The following is a 17,078-nucleotide window of genomic DNA, read 5'->3' on the forward strand; positions in this document are numbered from 1 at the left end:
TTATATAGTGGATGAGTAATGAGTGGCAGCTGTTGCTGATACAATTAACGGAGACGCCCACAACTAATCAGTGCAGACGCGGAACACACAGAATTCACCACAAAGTGTAAACAACCCAAGATCACGGTTTACCAACCGTGACACGTACTTCCTGGTTCTGGTAAGAACTCTAGCTACAGCTAAACAACTAAACATTTAGTATCAATTCTTAGCACATTTGTCAGCACTAGTAGAAATAATTATTACACTCATAGAAGTAAGGACAAGCTCTCAGCACAAAGTTTGGAGCACTCTGTGGTGTCTGTCCACATTGTAAAACAAAGAGCATAAGGGGGAGAATAAAAAAAATGTAGAAATATTTGTGAGAAAAATCATTGGCTAAAGAAGCAAATTTATAATACCACTGCTAGATAGTATTGCTGATTTTACATAGATTACTGAAATGTAATATTTTAAAACAGTTTTGAAGATTTTGGTCTTTCCCCATGTAACCTGTTAAATGTCACCCCGTCCCGTATACGGGACGCCTACGTTGACTATACTATTTTACAATCAAATTTAATCTAATCTTGACAAACTATATATCGTTGGAAAGGTCTAAGACTCCCAAATATATATTATAACAATATTTTTTGTTAAAAATTATGTAGGAAAAGTAATAGATTAATTTATGACAAGAGTGCACCCTCAGAAATCTACATTACAAAAGGAGCTTTGACCTTTGTTTAAAAAAAAGACTTCCTCGTTGCCTTTTTCTCTATCACTTTTTAGAAATCATCAGAAGTTATATATCACTTGAAAACATAAAATCTCAAAATTCATCCTTTAAAACCCATTTTAAAATCAGACATTGCATTACCATGTAAATGGCACATCAAAATCATGTTACAAAATGTTTTCAGTCATGAATTATAAAAATTTAGGTTTGTATCATGCACATTCAAGTTTATTTTCAAGAACGTGAGTGACAGTTTAATAAGATAGGAGCCATATCCTATATTTATAGAAAACAGTTGCCATGTGGCATTACAAGATGACTTCAGAATGACTGATTCCCTGTCAAGGGAACTTCGAACTGCATCCTCTGAAGGGACACTATGGGGAACACCTCGTCGTGACCCTGACACTGAAGTTAGTGCTCAGCTGGGTTCTACACAGAAAGAGCAGGAGATGTCTGAGAGTTGCGAAGAAGCTGAGGCTGAACCTTCTCAATCCTCCTGCCCTGTGTATGAGGAGCCGTTAGAGGTTATGGATCGCGCCACGGCAAAATTAGACTTGCCATGGAAGCGTGCCAGAAAGGTAACGTCACGAGGTCGCAGCGATGAGCGTTATTTGTCTGGCCATAGCCCTCCAGCCCAGGTGAGCCTTCCATTCTTGCCTGACTTGCATGCAGAAGTCGAAAAGGAATGGAAGAGGCCGTTTTCCTCTCGCATCCAGTGGTTTCAGCATACGAGTTATGCTAATATCGAGGGCATGCACGAAAACGGCTATAAGACGATGACCCCTGTAGAAGAGACGCTGGCTAGCTATCTCTCTGTGGGGGAAATGTCCTCTCTTAAATCTCCCTCTTTGCCATCTAAGCCCCTCCAGGATACATCCCACTTAAATGGCAAATAATACGCGGCAGCAGGTCAGGCTTTGGCTTCGTTGCACACGATGGCAGTGCTTCAGGCTTACCAGGCTGACCTGCTGAAAGACCTGGATACAGGCGAGGGCCTTTCACCTAACCAGGTAGCCGAGCTGAGCCGCACCACAGACCTCTCTCTCCGGGCTACCAAGCAGGCCGCATCCACCATGGGCAGGTCTATGGCGGCCATGGTGGTATTGGAGAGATATCTGTGGGTGAACCTGGCAGACATTGGGAGGGAAGAAAGGAGGTTTCTTCTCGATGCTCCGGTGTTGCCTTCTGAGCTTTTCGGTACCTCCGTCGAGATGGTGGTTGAAAAGTTCAGGGAGGCAAGGGCACGCTCAGCTGCCTTTAAATCCTTCATTCCACGAAGGTCCAGGTCCGAGTCCGAACAACAAAGGGGTCCTGGCCCATCTTGATCTGAAGATCATAGACGGGCGCAGAAGGCTAGTGTCGCGGCTCGCGCTCCTCCCACGCCTAAGGGCAGGGGCAAGAGGAACCACGGGTCACGGAGAGGTAAGCAGGGTCTGAGGGATGTGATTCAGACGAGGCAGCGTCCTCGCCCGGATCAGAGCGATACCTAGTAGCTCTGGATGTTTTTTACCTCTGTTTTAACTTCTGTTTTTATCCTCCCCTGCCTAATTCCCCTGTAGCCACCAGCTCTCCACCTTATCGAGGTTAGGTGGAAAGTTTCTCACATAACAGTCTCCTTTCCTGGACCTATGATGTTTGGGTTGGTTCTATGTTCATAGTAACCGCCTTACTGACGGTCCGGACCAGAAGGGGGTGCCCCGCAAGCGGGACTCCAGTACAGGAGGGTGGGTGAGTACATAACCCTTGCTTTACCTTCTTATGGGTGTTATGTTGCTGGTGGTTATATGTCTACTAACAAACTCTGTGAGCTTCCTTTACAGAGCCTGGCTGATCATCAGAATTGGCACAGCACTGCAGGGAATTTCATGGATGTCCGGCCAGGTCACACTGAGGGGCCGCCTGGCCGCTTGGCGCATCTGGGGAGGTAGTTACGGAGTCCTTCTGTATGCACTGCCTCAGGTGATGCTCCCCTTGCTGGAGGGTCGGAGCACGCCTCTCCCTTGCAATCCAGCGCCTCTGCGATGCTTGGGACCCTTTCTGTACACACGCTAAGCTTGTGTACTTTCTCAAACCCACATGGTGGTCAGTGTGCACGTGAACACTCTGCGCAATGTCTCAAATCCACGTAAGTGGTAAGTGTGCACGCAAGACTCTGCGCACTTTCTAAAAACCTGTAAGGTAGGGGTTACGCTTTCCGCTTCGTCCCCTTTCTGATAATGATTAGCCCTGGGGTCCACGGGCTTCATTCAACCAGTGTGTATTTGTTATACACCTCAAGCATCGCTTCCCTCAACATGAGGGGCTGTGTGGATTTCCACATATTGTGGTTATCAGGTAGTAGGCTTCATCAGGCCTCTCTGATGGTGAGCTCCCACATACTGTGGTTGCCAGGTAGTAGGCCTCACCAGGCCTCCCTGGAGATTTAGCTCCCTCATACTGTGCGTTTCCACTAAATAGCATATTGTGGTTTTCAGATAGTAGGCTTCACCAGGTCTCTCTGAAGGCGAGCTCCCACATACTGTGGTTGTCAGGTAGTAGGCCTCACCAGGCCTCCCTGGAGATTTAGCTCTCACATACGGTGCGTTTCCATTAAAAAAAGAACGAGCTCCCACGGTTTGTGGTTGTCAAGTAGTAGGCCTCACCAGGTCTCCCTGGAGTCAAGTTCCATATTACTTTCAATTTCCAGTGAAATGGTTATCTGGTAACAGGTAGTAGGCCTCTCTAGGCCTCTCTGTAGGTGAACTCCCACATATTGTGGTTATCAGACAGTAGGCTTCACAGGTCTCTCTGAAGGTGAGCTCCCACATACTGTGGTTGTCAGGTAACCTTTCAGTACACACGCTAAGCCTGTGTACTTTCTCAAAACCACATGGTGGTCAGTGTGCACGTTAACGCTTTGCGCACTGTCTGAAATCCACGTAAGTGGTAAGTGTGCATGCAAGACTCTGCACACTTTCTGAAATCCTGTATGGTAAGGGTTACGCGCTCCCCTTCGTTCCCTTTCTTAAGATGATTAGCCCCGAAGTTCCTTGGGCTTCATTCAACCAGTGTGTATTTGTTATATACCTCAAGCGCCGCCCCTCAACATGGGGGGCTGTGTGGGCAGTTCTCGTGGTAGTTAGCAGCGCTCCCCTTTTCTGATAGGGTCGCCTATGAGCATGCTGCTCTGAGCTCGGACTCCTCCTCTCAGCAGGAGACTGAATTCTCTTTTTTTCATCAGAGCGCTCCAATACTACTTACTGTTTTCAGACGCACTGTGAGAGCAGACATCCTGCTGAGGCAGGGGCTGAGGCTCGGGAATGGCGCCTTCGCACCAAGGTGTTGAAGCAGAGTTAGAAAGGTTGGCCAGATTTGGGTGGATCGATTTTGCGGCTCGAGAGAGCATCGCACTATCCCCTCTGGCTTCCTCTGACTCATCCAGCTCCATTGGGGCTGGACGCCATGGTACAGGCGTGGCCAAGGCTTCATCTGTACATTCCGTCCTCCAATTGCTCTGCTCCTGCCATTCCATTTATGAGCTGCTCTATCAGAGTGCCACGAGAGCCCTTCCTTTGTGACAGGCAAGACTTGGTAATAGACAGTGCTAGGTTCTTAGCCGTATCCCTTTAAAGGAATCTTTCGTGATTCCAAGCCTTCAGCTCTACCCTTTGGCCATAAGGGATAATGTCATGGACAGCCGTCAAACCGTCCCAGGGGCGACTCCCGGTGAAATGGTAGAGTTAGTACTTAGTGTTTGCCATGATTCTGGCCTGCACTCCCCTCAGCATGGCGGCGTGGGTATACTGTTCCCCATAGTGTCCCTTCAGAGGACGCAGTTTGAAGTTCCCTTGACAGGGAACGTCTCAGGTTACTGTTCCCCATGGTTCCCTGAGAGGGAATGAGACACTATGTCCTCTAGCTCCCTGCCATGCTTCGGACGCAAGCTTCACGAAGAAGATAAGTGACGGGTCCTACGGGCGCGTATTTATAGTCACGCCGGTAGTGACGTCAGAGGCTGTCGCCGGCCAACACGTTGGCGTTTTTCAAAGTATGCTTCAGACACGGGTTACGATGAGGTGTTCCCTATAGTGTCACTCTCAGGGAACCATGGTTACATTTGTAACCTGAGACGTTTTTCATAAAGGAACTTTGGTTCCAGTGCATTATGGATTGGTGTACTTCCGCTTCCGGAGTGAACGCTGGCGCTGTTAGCTGCCGCTGCTCCTGTGATGAAATTTTATTTTATTTGCTTTTATTAAGTATTTGTTTCAATTTGTTTTAAATTGTGTCTAAATTATTTGACCCTGCAAATTTACTATAAGCCAATGAGTATATTTTAGCTACCCATTATAGCAATTTTCTGTCTCTGCCGCTCTGCTGTCTCTGCTGCTCTGCTGCTCCTGGTCGATGGTGTGTGTACCTGTTGACTGTCTGCACCCCTAGCGCTTCCAGCTCGGAAACAACTATCATGAAGATTGCCAACTTACTTGGCCGGATCATTTGTCTGTGGGCCATGAAGATCTCCATTTGTTCTGCCTTATTCCATCCCGCGGGGTCGACACTTCAGTACTCGGCGGAGGAACTTCTCCAACTTCGGTTGCGTTTTAATGATCCTCCATCAACACTACGCTTTCATCCAGACATCACCGGCCAGCACCATAGGAAATATCTTCACCGTGGATCCCGTCGATCCTACAGCATTAATGACTCGTGTAAAATACGGTCAATTTTGGTCGCAGAAACCTCGTCCAACACGGAGGTCAAAGCGGATTGTTGACCACAGCGTCCTCTCCAATTTTAAAAGATCGTCAGGTATTGATTCCAGTAAAAACAACCTGTCATTTGGATTGCTTAACATCCGCTCGCTCTCTGGTAAAGGACCTCTACTACATGACGTGTTGTCTGACTGTAAGTTGGATTTTTTCTGTTTAACTGAAACCTGGCAGTAACACGGTGACTACTTTAATTTGAATGATTCTATTCCTTCAGTTTATACTTTTATTTGTAAATCCCGCACTATTGATTCTCTATAAGGAGAAATGGAAAGTATCACAATTAACTGTGCCCACATATTCCTCCTTTGAATGCATTGCCATAAAAATAAACGGGGCCATACCGACTATTCTCATTACTGTTTGTCGCCCCCCTAAAAATAACCCAAGTTTTATATCTGAACTTTCTGACCTTTTAACTGATCTGTGTGCTATGTCTTCCAGTGTAATTATGTTGGGTGATTTTAACATTCATATGGACAATTTGAGAAATGCAAGTACATGTGATTTTTTATCTTGTTTGGACAGTTTTGGCCTGCAGCAGTTTGTGAATTCTCCTACTCACTCTAAAGGTCATATTCTTGACCTTATCTGCTGCTCTGGTTTAGCACCATATAATTGTATTGTTTCTGACCAGTCTCTATCAGATCATTTTCTAGTCTCTTTCTGTGTTCAGTTGACAGTTTTTAAGTTAAAGACGGGCCATAGTATCACTTTTCGGAACATAAAGAACATTGATGTCTCTAATCTTGCTGATGAACTGGCCAGCTTCTCAAACAAAGTGAAATTCTCTACTCCTGATGTTCTGATTTCCATTTACAACAGTGGACTAACTGAGATCTTGGATGGTTTTGCTCCTGTTAAAACTCGGACTGTCTCTTTTAATGTTTCTGCTCCATGGTTTACCCCTGATCTGCGTCTACTCAAAACTAAGGTACGGAGGCTTGAACGTTTATTTGCTAAATCTGGTTTAATGGTACACAGAGATATGTTGAGTGATCATATGTACCATTATAAGGAAGCTCTGCTTAAAGCAAAATCAGATTATTATACTAATATAATTGGAGCCAGCGAAGGAAACTCTAGATCTCTTTTTTCTATAGTAAAGGTTTCCTGTCCAGCAGATGCCATGCCTTTAAGCCTGTGTTCTACAGAACAATGTAATAATTTTAAGACTTTTTTTGAGTCAAAAATTAATAAGATCCATCAGCAGTTGGCTATCAGTAATTTAGCTCTAAATCCTCTGAGTCTCTTAGTCCCACAAATGACTGTACATTCCACTTTTAATTCTTTTACCCTACCACTTACAGCAGAGATACGGGATCATATTCAAAGATCTAATCCTCCACTTGTCAGCTCGACCCAATGCCTATTTGCTTGGTTAAAGCCTGTGTATCGCCACTGTCCTCATTATTCACTAAAATTATTCATTCTTCGCTTGATACCGGGCATGTACCGTCCTTCATGAAAACCACTGTCATTACTCCGATTCTTAAAAAAATAGGGGCTGATCCATTAAATTTTGAAAATTATAGACCGATTTCTAACCTGCCATTTATTACTAAAATTTTGGAAAAGTGTGTCAAAGCTCAAATTCATGAACACCTGTCCAAGAATGCATTATATGAACGTTTCGTTCTCATCATAGTAATGAGACGGCCTTGGTTAAAATAACTAATGACTTATTAATAGCAGCTGATTCTGGTCTTCTGACTATACTAGTCCTACTTGATCTTAGCGCAACATTTGACACAATCTCGCACAAGATACTTTTGGACAGGCTAGTATCTATAGGAGTCATGGGTACCCCCTTGTCCTGGTTTAGATCATACCTCACCGGTCGTAATAAATATGTCCAAATAAAAAAATATAAATCAAGGTCATATAGAGTTAACTTTGGAGTTCCTCAGGGATCTGTTTTAGGGCCTCTTTTATTTATGATCTACTTACTTCCTCTTGGTTTCATTTTTAGGAAATACGGTATTAATTTCCATAGCTATGCTGATGATACCCAGTTGTATTTATCTTCTAAACCTTGTAGTTCTTCTCCTCGACCTGTTTTGAATGAATGTTTATCTGAAATTAAAGCTTGGCTTTCAGGTAATTTCCTCAAACTAAATAATGACAAAACCGAAGTTTTATTAGTAGGTACTAAATCAACTTTGGCTAAATCTGATTGTCCTTCTTTAGTTATTGACAATAATGAAATTTATCCTTCCCAACAGGTCAGGAGTCTGGGTGTCATCCTGGACAGCACACTCTCCTTCGAAGCACATGTAAATAATATTACACGCGCCACATATTTTCATTTGCGTAATATTAGCAGACTTAGTCCTTCTCTCACTAAGAGCAGCACAGCAATTCTAATTTATGCGTTGGTCACTTCACGAATTGACTACTGTAATGCTCTTCTCTCTGGTCTTTCTACAAAACTTCATCGTAAACTTCAACTGGTTCAAAACTCAGCGGCATGTATCCTGTCTAGGACTTCTTTACGCGAGCACATCACTCCAATTCTTCAACAATTACATTGGCTTCCAGTTGAGTACCGTATTGATTTTAAAATTCTGCTTCTTACATTTAAGGCTTTACATTATTTGGCTCCTCCGTACCTCACTGATCTTTTAAACATTTATACTCCTTCTCGCTCTTTGAGATCGTCTCACTCTATTTCCCTTGTGTCGCCACGTATTCGCTTAACTACAATGGGAGAGAGAACTTTTAGTTTTGTGGTGCCTAGGCTGTGGAATTCGCTTCCCCCAAACATACGGAATTGTGACAGTCTTCAAACTTTTAAATCCCGTCTAAAAACTTATCTTTGTACTCAGGCTTATGTGTGAATTGCAGTTTTCCTTTCTTTGTGTGATGGATGTAATTATGCTGTAAATTTTATGATTTTATTTTTATATTGTTATTATTTCACTGGTTGTTTGCTGTAAGGTGTCCTTGGGTGTTCAGAAAGGCACCTTTAAATAAAATGAATTATTATTATTATTATTATTATTATTATATCTGCAGAAATGTAGGAGATATGAAATGCATGTGACCATTTTATTTTCAATTCCATGCTTAAATCTGAAAAAAGATCAGGATCAGCTAAAGTTCAGTTTCAGTGCAGACCAGGGGAAATTACTTCAGTGAGATCTGATTTGGAAAATATTCATGGTCTAAAGTGCTTACAGATCCAAAAATACAAGCAAAATTCCAAAAAAGTTCCAATTCCACTGTAAAAATTGTGAATAAAAACAGAACGCAATGCTGAATGAATTTCAATATTTTATTCACAATACAACATAGATTACATATCAAATGTTTAAACTGAGAAAATGTATCATTTTAAGGGAAAAATAAGTTGATTTTAAATTTCATGGCATCAGCACATCTCAAAAAAGTGTAGACAAGGCCATGTTTACCACGTAAAATGCGTGGCATCCCCTCTTCTTTTTATAACAGTCTGCAAACATCTGGGAGATATAGAGTACCACAAGGATCCGTCCTATGTCCCCTTCTATTTTCAGTATACATGTTGCCCCTTGGTAATATTATTAGAAAATACAAGATTAGTTTCCACTGTTATGTTGATGTTACTCAGCTATATATCTCAACGAGACCAGATGAAACTTCTAAATTATCTAAGCTAACAGAGTGTGTTTAAAATGTAAAACAGTGGATCATTTTCAATAATTTTCTCTTATTAAATACGGATAAAACAGAGATATTAATTATTGGACCAAAAAACAGTACACAGAATCTTGTAGATTACAATTTGCAACTAGACGGATGTACTGTTACTTCCTCTACAGTCAAAAATCTGGGTGTTATATTAGACAGCAACTTGTCTTTTGAAAATCATATTTCCCATGTTACAAAAACTGCATTCTTCCATCTTAGAAACATTGCCAAGCTATGAAACATGTTACCTGTTTCTGATGCAGAAAAGCTAGTTCATGGATTCATGACCTCTAGACTGGACTATTGTAATTTACTTCTAGGTGGTTGTCCTGCATCTTCAATAAACAAGATACAGGTAGTCCAAAATGCAGCAGCTAGAGTCCTCACCAGGTCAAGAAAATATGATCATATTGCCCCAATTTTACAGTCTCTGCACTGGCTACCTATTAAGTACCATATCAGTTACAAATTATCATTACTTACCTATAAGGCCTTAAATGGTTTAGCTCCTGCGTACCTAACTAGCCTTATACCACGCTACAATCCATCACGCTCCCTAAGGTCACAAAACGCTGGACTTTTGGTAGTTCCTAGGATAGCAAAGTCCCCTAAAGGAGGAAGAGCTTTTTCACATTTGGCTCCCAAACTCTGGAAAAGCCTTCTTGATAATGTTTGGGGTTCAGACACACTCTCTCTGTTTAAATCTAGATTAAAAACACATCTCTTTCGCCAAGCATTCGAATAATGTATCTCTTAAATTGTGACTGTAGTTGCATCCGATCAAATGTGCATTCTTATTCTTTAGCTTGGGTTAAACTAATTAATTTTAATTTGTTGGAACAGCAGCTATGCTAATGATGTCTCTATTTGTTTCTATGTTTTGCCACTGGATTTACATCCTGTGGTAAATAGGATTTACACAAGCTCTAGTCATGATCCAGAACACCTGAGAATAGAAGATGCTGACCCCCTGAGAGGACCCCAGATGATGCTAACCCTGAATCAACAAACAGAACTAACAAATATTGCTACAAGTGTGGCTGCATCATATAATAATTGCTGTTAATAATGTCCATCATTTGGCTGACTACATCCTTTATACAACAATTTTTCTAAAAAATCCTGTCATATGCGCACAAACTGACAGTCACCACTATTAAATATTGTAGAAATTTAATTTTCTGTAAAGTTGCTTTGTAACGATTTGTATTGTAAAAAGCGCTGTACAAGTAAATTTGAATTGAATTGAATTGAGGAGACAAGTTGCTCAAGTTTAGGAATAGGAATGTTGTATAGGCTATACAAGCTTCTAGTTGCTCAACTGTCTTCAGTCTTCTTTGTCACATCTTCCTCTTTATGATGCGCCCAATTTTTTCTATGAGTGAAAGATCTAGACTGCAGGCTGGCCATTTCAGTACCGGATCCTTCTTCTACGCGGCCATGATGTTGGAATTGATGCAGTATGTGGTCTGGCATTGTCATGTTGTAAAGTGCAAGGTCTTGCCTGAAAGAGACAACGTTTGGATGGGAAAATATGTTTTTATACAACTTGGATATACCTTTCAGCATTGATGGTGCCTTTCCAGATGTGTAAGCTGCCCATGCCACATGCACTCATGCAAACCCACACAGTGAGAGATGCAGGCTTCTGAACTGAGTGCAGATAACTTGGGTTGTCCTTGTCCTCTTTAGTCGGGATGACACGGTGTCCCAGTTTTCCAAAAAGAACTTTAAATTTTGATTCATCTGACCACAGAACAGTTTTTCACTATGTCACAGTCCATTTAATGAGCCTTGGCACAGAGAAAATGCCTGCGCTTCTGGATCATGTTTCGATATGGCTTCCTTTTTGACCTATAGAGTTTTAGGCGACAATGGCGAATGGCACGGTGGATTGTGTTCACCGACAATTTTTTCTGGAAGTATTCCTGAGCCCACGTTGTGATTTCTATTACAGTAGCATTCCTGTATGTGATGCAATGTCGTCAAAAGGCCCGAAGATCACGGGCATCCAGTATGGTTTTCCGGCCTTGACCCTTACGCACAGAGATTGTTCCAGATTCTCTGAATCTTTGGATTATATTATGCACTGTATATGATGATAACTTCAAACTCTTTGCAATTTTTCTCTGAGAAACTCTGATATTGCTCCACTATATTTCACCGCAGCTTTGGGGGAATTGGTGATCCTCTGCCAATCTTGTCTTCTAAGAGACACTGCCACTCTGAGATGCTCTTTTTACACCCAATCATGCTGCCAATTGACCTAATAAGTTACAAATTGGTCCTCCAGCTGTTCCTTATATGTAAATCGATCTTTTCCGGCCTCTTATTGCTATCTGTCCTAACTTTTTGGAATGTGTAGCTCTCATGAAATCCAAAATGAGCCAATATTTGGCATGACATTTCAAAATGTCGCTCTTTCAACATTTGATATGTTATCTATAAAATCTATAAAATATAAGTTCATGAGATTTGTATATTATTCCCTTCCTTTTTTACTCACAATTAGTACAGTGTCTCAACCTTTTTTGGAATTGGGTTTGTACATAAAAGTCATGTGCATACAGAGTTTCACAACGGCAAATCAGAGCTGGGAAGAGTTCATTGTTTCAGAGTATTGGCCTGTCTGAGGATTAGAGGAGCACTGAGAACATTTGCGATGGGGCTTTATTGATTAGTTAGCACAGTCTTGTCTAAGCCTATTCTGGCTAAACGGGGAATTAAAGCTGTCACATTTCTTGTGAAGAAAACTCATTTATAATTCAGTACATTCCACAATCATCCCCAGCACCACATATAGCGGCCTGCCTCCCTCCTCAGTCGCCCCGTCTCATTACGAGCCACTTTGAATGTGATCCCAGTGTGTCATATAAATAAGCACCTCCTCAAAGTAGAACACAACATCCTCCTGCTTAACCGCTAACTCAACCCTGGAAAATGAAACATCCAGGGGTCTCAGTTAGAGTAAAGGGATCTTTTCTTACCTGAACTTCTCAGTGATAGCTCATGATGACCTCACGATTAGTTGCACATCATAAATCACTTGATTTTTAAATCATATCCCTCTTGAGTGGCGTTATATTCTGGAGAAAATTTAATTATGCATGTTAATGAATGTACATCCAAGGAAGGATCAATGCTATGTGAAAATGGTCTGGAAACAAATGGATGTTGCCTTATTTACTCACATTAAACGTGGTTTCCACATCATTTAATCTGAAAAACAAGCAAACCAGCAGTATGAATATTTAAGAGCTAAGCTCTTTGTTGTGGCACTTAGAATGAGACACTTCAAATGGACCTTATTCAGATGTCATCACAGTTGAGTAAAGTTCTATAGTGGTGAATGGAAAACTACAGCAAGTATGATTTTTGTCTTACCATTATGTCAAACAGCAAAAGAAAATACAGAGTGGTTGATTACTGAAAAGGGAAGGATGTCATATTTACCTGTCGTTGTTTTAGAAGTACCCCTCTCCAGTGTGAACTAATGTTTGTAATATAATTATAATATATTATATATTTTATATATATTATTATTTTTTTCTTGATGCAAACCATAGGACATAATACTAAAACATATTATGTGGAAATGACGGCGGACAAAAAATAATATATATATATATATATATATATATATATATATATATATATATATATATATATACATTTATATATATATACATATGTGTGTTTTTTTTCTGATGAGCTACACCCAATGACAGGGGACTTGTAGTGCTTAGCCTGTAAACATCATTCTGCATGGGTCATATGGGAAGTTATAGAAGTGGCATTTACACACACCCTCCTGGCATAGTGAAGAACGTTTTTATTTCTACTGGTATACTTGTGAACTGATAATGTACTCACCATTTGGTCAGTGAAGAGAAAAAAAGAGGAGGGAGGAGAAATAATATTTCATCGGGATGCATGTCTTGAGAATTTTTCTTCTTACCTAAACCCATTTGAGAGATCCATATTGATTTTCTGACAACCTAGATGCAGTATTGCACTTTCCCTTTGCCACCATTAGAGCCATGCTCCGATACAATATAGCAGGCCCACGGGTTCTGCATGTTGAAAACATGCTTCAGCAAAAATCCATCAAGCCTGTGGCCCTGGGTTTCACTCAAAAGAACAAGCAGAGCACAGTTTATGCCAAATCAGCAATTTTATTCTTAAGACTATCACCACACACAGCCCAATTTAAATAAAATAATAAAAAAAGTTACTGACGCCATAACTCCTGTTTGAAGGCAAAGGTTGTAATAGTTTGGAATGGTATAGGCTGGTATTGTTACTGACATATTTTCTCTTGTCAGCTGGAAAAGGAATTTGCCTGTGAAACTACGCAGTAATGTTAGGCCTCAGAGATACATTGACAGTGGAAAAATAGCCCTGGATCTACCTGCAGCATACTGTATATTCCCCCACCACATAAATCACATTTTAGCAATATAATACAAGGCATGAGTATTGCTGTATTATCTACTTCAAGGCTATCAAACCTGCTCCTGGAGGACATTGTCCTGAAAGTCTTAGCTCCAAACTAGTTCCAACACATCCTATTAACTGGAAATATCCAGTTGCAAAAATCCAACCTTCTACGTGGTTTCACACCCATCCAGCAGGAGTCACTAGTCAATGTCTATAATGCTCTGCATCATTTGTGGAGCACTTGGAGATGTGATGTGAATCAGAGTGTTGACAGCAATTTTGTCTCTCGGCTGCTCCCAGATGACTGGCCGAGGGTGAGTCAAAGATGAGGAAGGAAGACCAGAATCCACAGAGGGACGGAGTGGCTTCAGAGTGCTGCTTAATGGAGAAATCAATGCGCCTCAGAGCCCAAAAAGGTGGAATTGTGTGTGTGTGTGTGTGTGTGTATGTGTGTTGGGCGGGTTACTAGATGGTTTGACCAAGGTGGGGAGGAATGGCCAGAAGAGGTCTATGGATAGGAAGGGGCAACCATAAAGATGAATGGTCTCATGAAATAATAATAAGCTAATTATCACCAAAATGAGGAGTTTTTCTGTGATGTATGGTGATGTGATGGGGAACCTGAGTAGGGGAGATGAGGGGTGCTATGAGGAGAGACTACTCAATGACTATGGCCACTTTTTTCACTCCACTGCCCTCTTGGCGGCAGTGGCGCAGGAGCTGAAGGCTCTCCAGGTAAAGAGCGACCCAGAAAGAAAGTATTTTCAGACACTGGAGAGGAACAACAGTGTATGACGAGCAGAGGCGGACAGAGTACACAGCTTTATTACTTGAGTAAAAGTAGAGATACCCCTTGCTAAATTTTACTCAAGTACAAGTAAAAGTACTACAGTCAGTTGTGTACTTAAGTAAAGGTACTGAAGTACTTGTTTTTAAAAGAATAGAAGTACAAGAGTGAATTTTCTAAATATTGCATTAATACTGCCACAGTGCTTACATTTATGTACAGAAACGAGTTATGGAAAATGTTAATGTTAATACCTTGGAGAATGTAAAAGGAATTGAAAGTAAAATCACACATCTTTATTTAACATTTCTCACTTGCCCACAAAAGGCAATAGCACAATGGCAACGCTCTGACAAACCTCTGCTAGAATTTTAATGGATTTTTTGCACCCACATTTGAACCTGACTGTATTAAACACACCGTATACTCAAGAACATCAAAGCAAATGCTCAGCTTACATTAATGTGTAATATCAGAAAAGAAAATTCAGCTGACAATTGTGTGTATGTGAGTTTCTATTTTTTTTCATCAATCAAATCAATAAACCTAAACCAGCAAAGAAGGCAATATAGCAATGTAGCATAGAATAGAAAATAATAATGATTAAAGAAAATCACAAAGAAGGACAAAGTGTACAAAGAAGGAAACAAATTATTCACCTCATTTGAGTGACAGTATTAAGCCCCTTCCTCTCACATTGACATACAGGCAAAGGCAGAAGAAAATACTTTCAGCTGAATTAATTGTTTTTGTGTGTGTGTGTGTGTGTACGTACTGTCATGAAGTCTTTGGCATGTGATTGCTGTCCCAATCAGTGGCACCTGCACAATCCAATCACGTTTGAGAGGGAAACAACATATTGAGGGTTTCTGATATTTTTTCTTTTTTCCTTTTTTCCATCCACACGGAGACACGTTTCTGTGAATATGCACAAATTGTTTATCGGATAGTCGTTTCGTCCACACGGATCCGCCATTTTGCGTTTTCGTCTGGACGGCGAATCCGTATATTTTCTGAAACGATGACGTCATCAGCCCACGTCTCGCCCCTAATCAGACACCGATACGTCACGTAACAGCAACAAAAACATTAACAAACACTGAAAAAGATTGTCTTTTTATTAACTAACATTAACGCATATTAATGTTCCATGTTCGTTTGTGTACCACGTGCAAGGTTTATGAGCATAGTCCATGTCTTCTTCTCCGTTTTAAATGTATCTCTGTGCCAGAATTACAGTGCCACATGCTGGTCTGGCATGTGTACTACATAATGTGGTTTCGTATAGACGCGGATATTTCTTTAGACGAGGAAAAAAAAGATCGGATGGGGGTAAACTCCGTCTCCGTGTGGACGGGGCCGATGAAGTAACGGATACTTACAGTTATGGATAGAAATGTAGCAGAGTAAAGAGTACAGTATTTGCCTCTCAAATGTACTCGAGTAAAGTCATGAGTACTCCCCAAAAATGATACTCAAGCAAAGTACAGATCCCTCAAAATTGTACTTAAGTACTGTACTCAAGTAAATGTACTCCGTTACTGTCCGGCTCTGATGACGAGGAGCAAACTCATACTCGGAATTCATGCTCTGCATTTAACCTATCTAAAGTGCACACACACAGCAGTGAACATACACACACACCATGAACACACACCCAGAGCAGTGAAAGTGGAACAGTCCCTGCTAACGGCCTAAACAGTGGCCAAGCCAGAGCTTGAGGTTATATTCAGAAGCAAAGCATTTTTTTCAATTTCCACAAAAACAGAATGCACTGCAAGACATGCTAAAATTCGCAAAAAATGTAGTCAATTTGGTTGTTGTTTCCAGGTTGAGGATTCGTATTTAGGTGAAGAACTGAAGTGATATCATGCAAAGAAGTCAAAATGGTTTTCTATGCTTCAAGGGACTTAGAGACACTATTGGATACACCATAAAATACATCAAATATAACAGTTCCAGGAGACTGGGCCACCACCAAGTTTTTTCTAGTCTATTATTCTTGTATAATTCAATAAAAATGTACACTTTTTTAAACTTTTTGGACAGTTGTTTCACGTTAGTCAGATGGCTATTTCTTTCTAAGTAAGGCTGTTCTTGGCCAGAATAATCCACAGTGTGGCAGAGTGTGCTTATGTGAGCTAGGCAAACCTACTTGTTCAGGCAAATATCTAAACAACTTAGCAAACTGTTCCACAATCCAAAGTTCAAAAATTTCCAAACATAGATAGGAGGTTTAGTTGTTGTTCAAACCAAGCTCAAAGTTACTTCAACCCTAATTAAAGAGCCACACAGATGGGAAATCAAAAATTGCCTGTATTACAGTGTATGATGTAGCTGTCCATCAGTGTGAACAATGTGCAAAGTAATTAAACCAAAAAGTACACGATTTATAAAGTTATTGGCTTCTAAAGTAAGGAGTCGACTCTGAATCGCTGAAACAAGTCGTTATAGATTTCAAATCTTTTGCCCATCTCTATGTACGTCACTAGGAACACTTTGCATAATAATCTCCGCCTACCGCCTTGGGATAAACGGAACTCTGACCTGCCCCACCCCCCACACAGACGCTCTGGTTGGTGTGATAGCATCATGTCGAGGAGACAGCGTGTTTTTAATTGTAAAGGCAAGTTTGTTTTATTTTCACTGCCAAAGAATGAAAATCAGAAGAACCAATGGCTAAAATTCATTTTTACCACAATACCAG

This window comes from Carassius auratus, unplaced genomic scaffold (genome assembly GCF_003368295.1).
Source record: "Carassius auratus strain Wakin unplaced genomic scaffold, ASM336829v1 scaf_tig00002951, whole genome shotgun sequence".
NCBI lineage: Eukaryota > Metazoa > Chordata > Actinopteri > Cypriniformes > Cyprinidae > Carassius > Carassius auratus.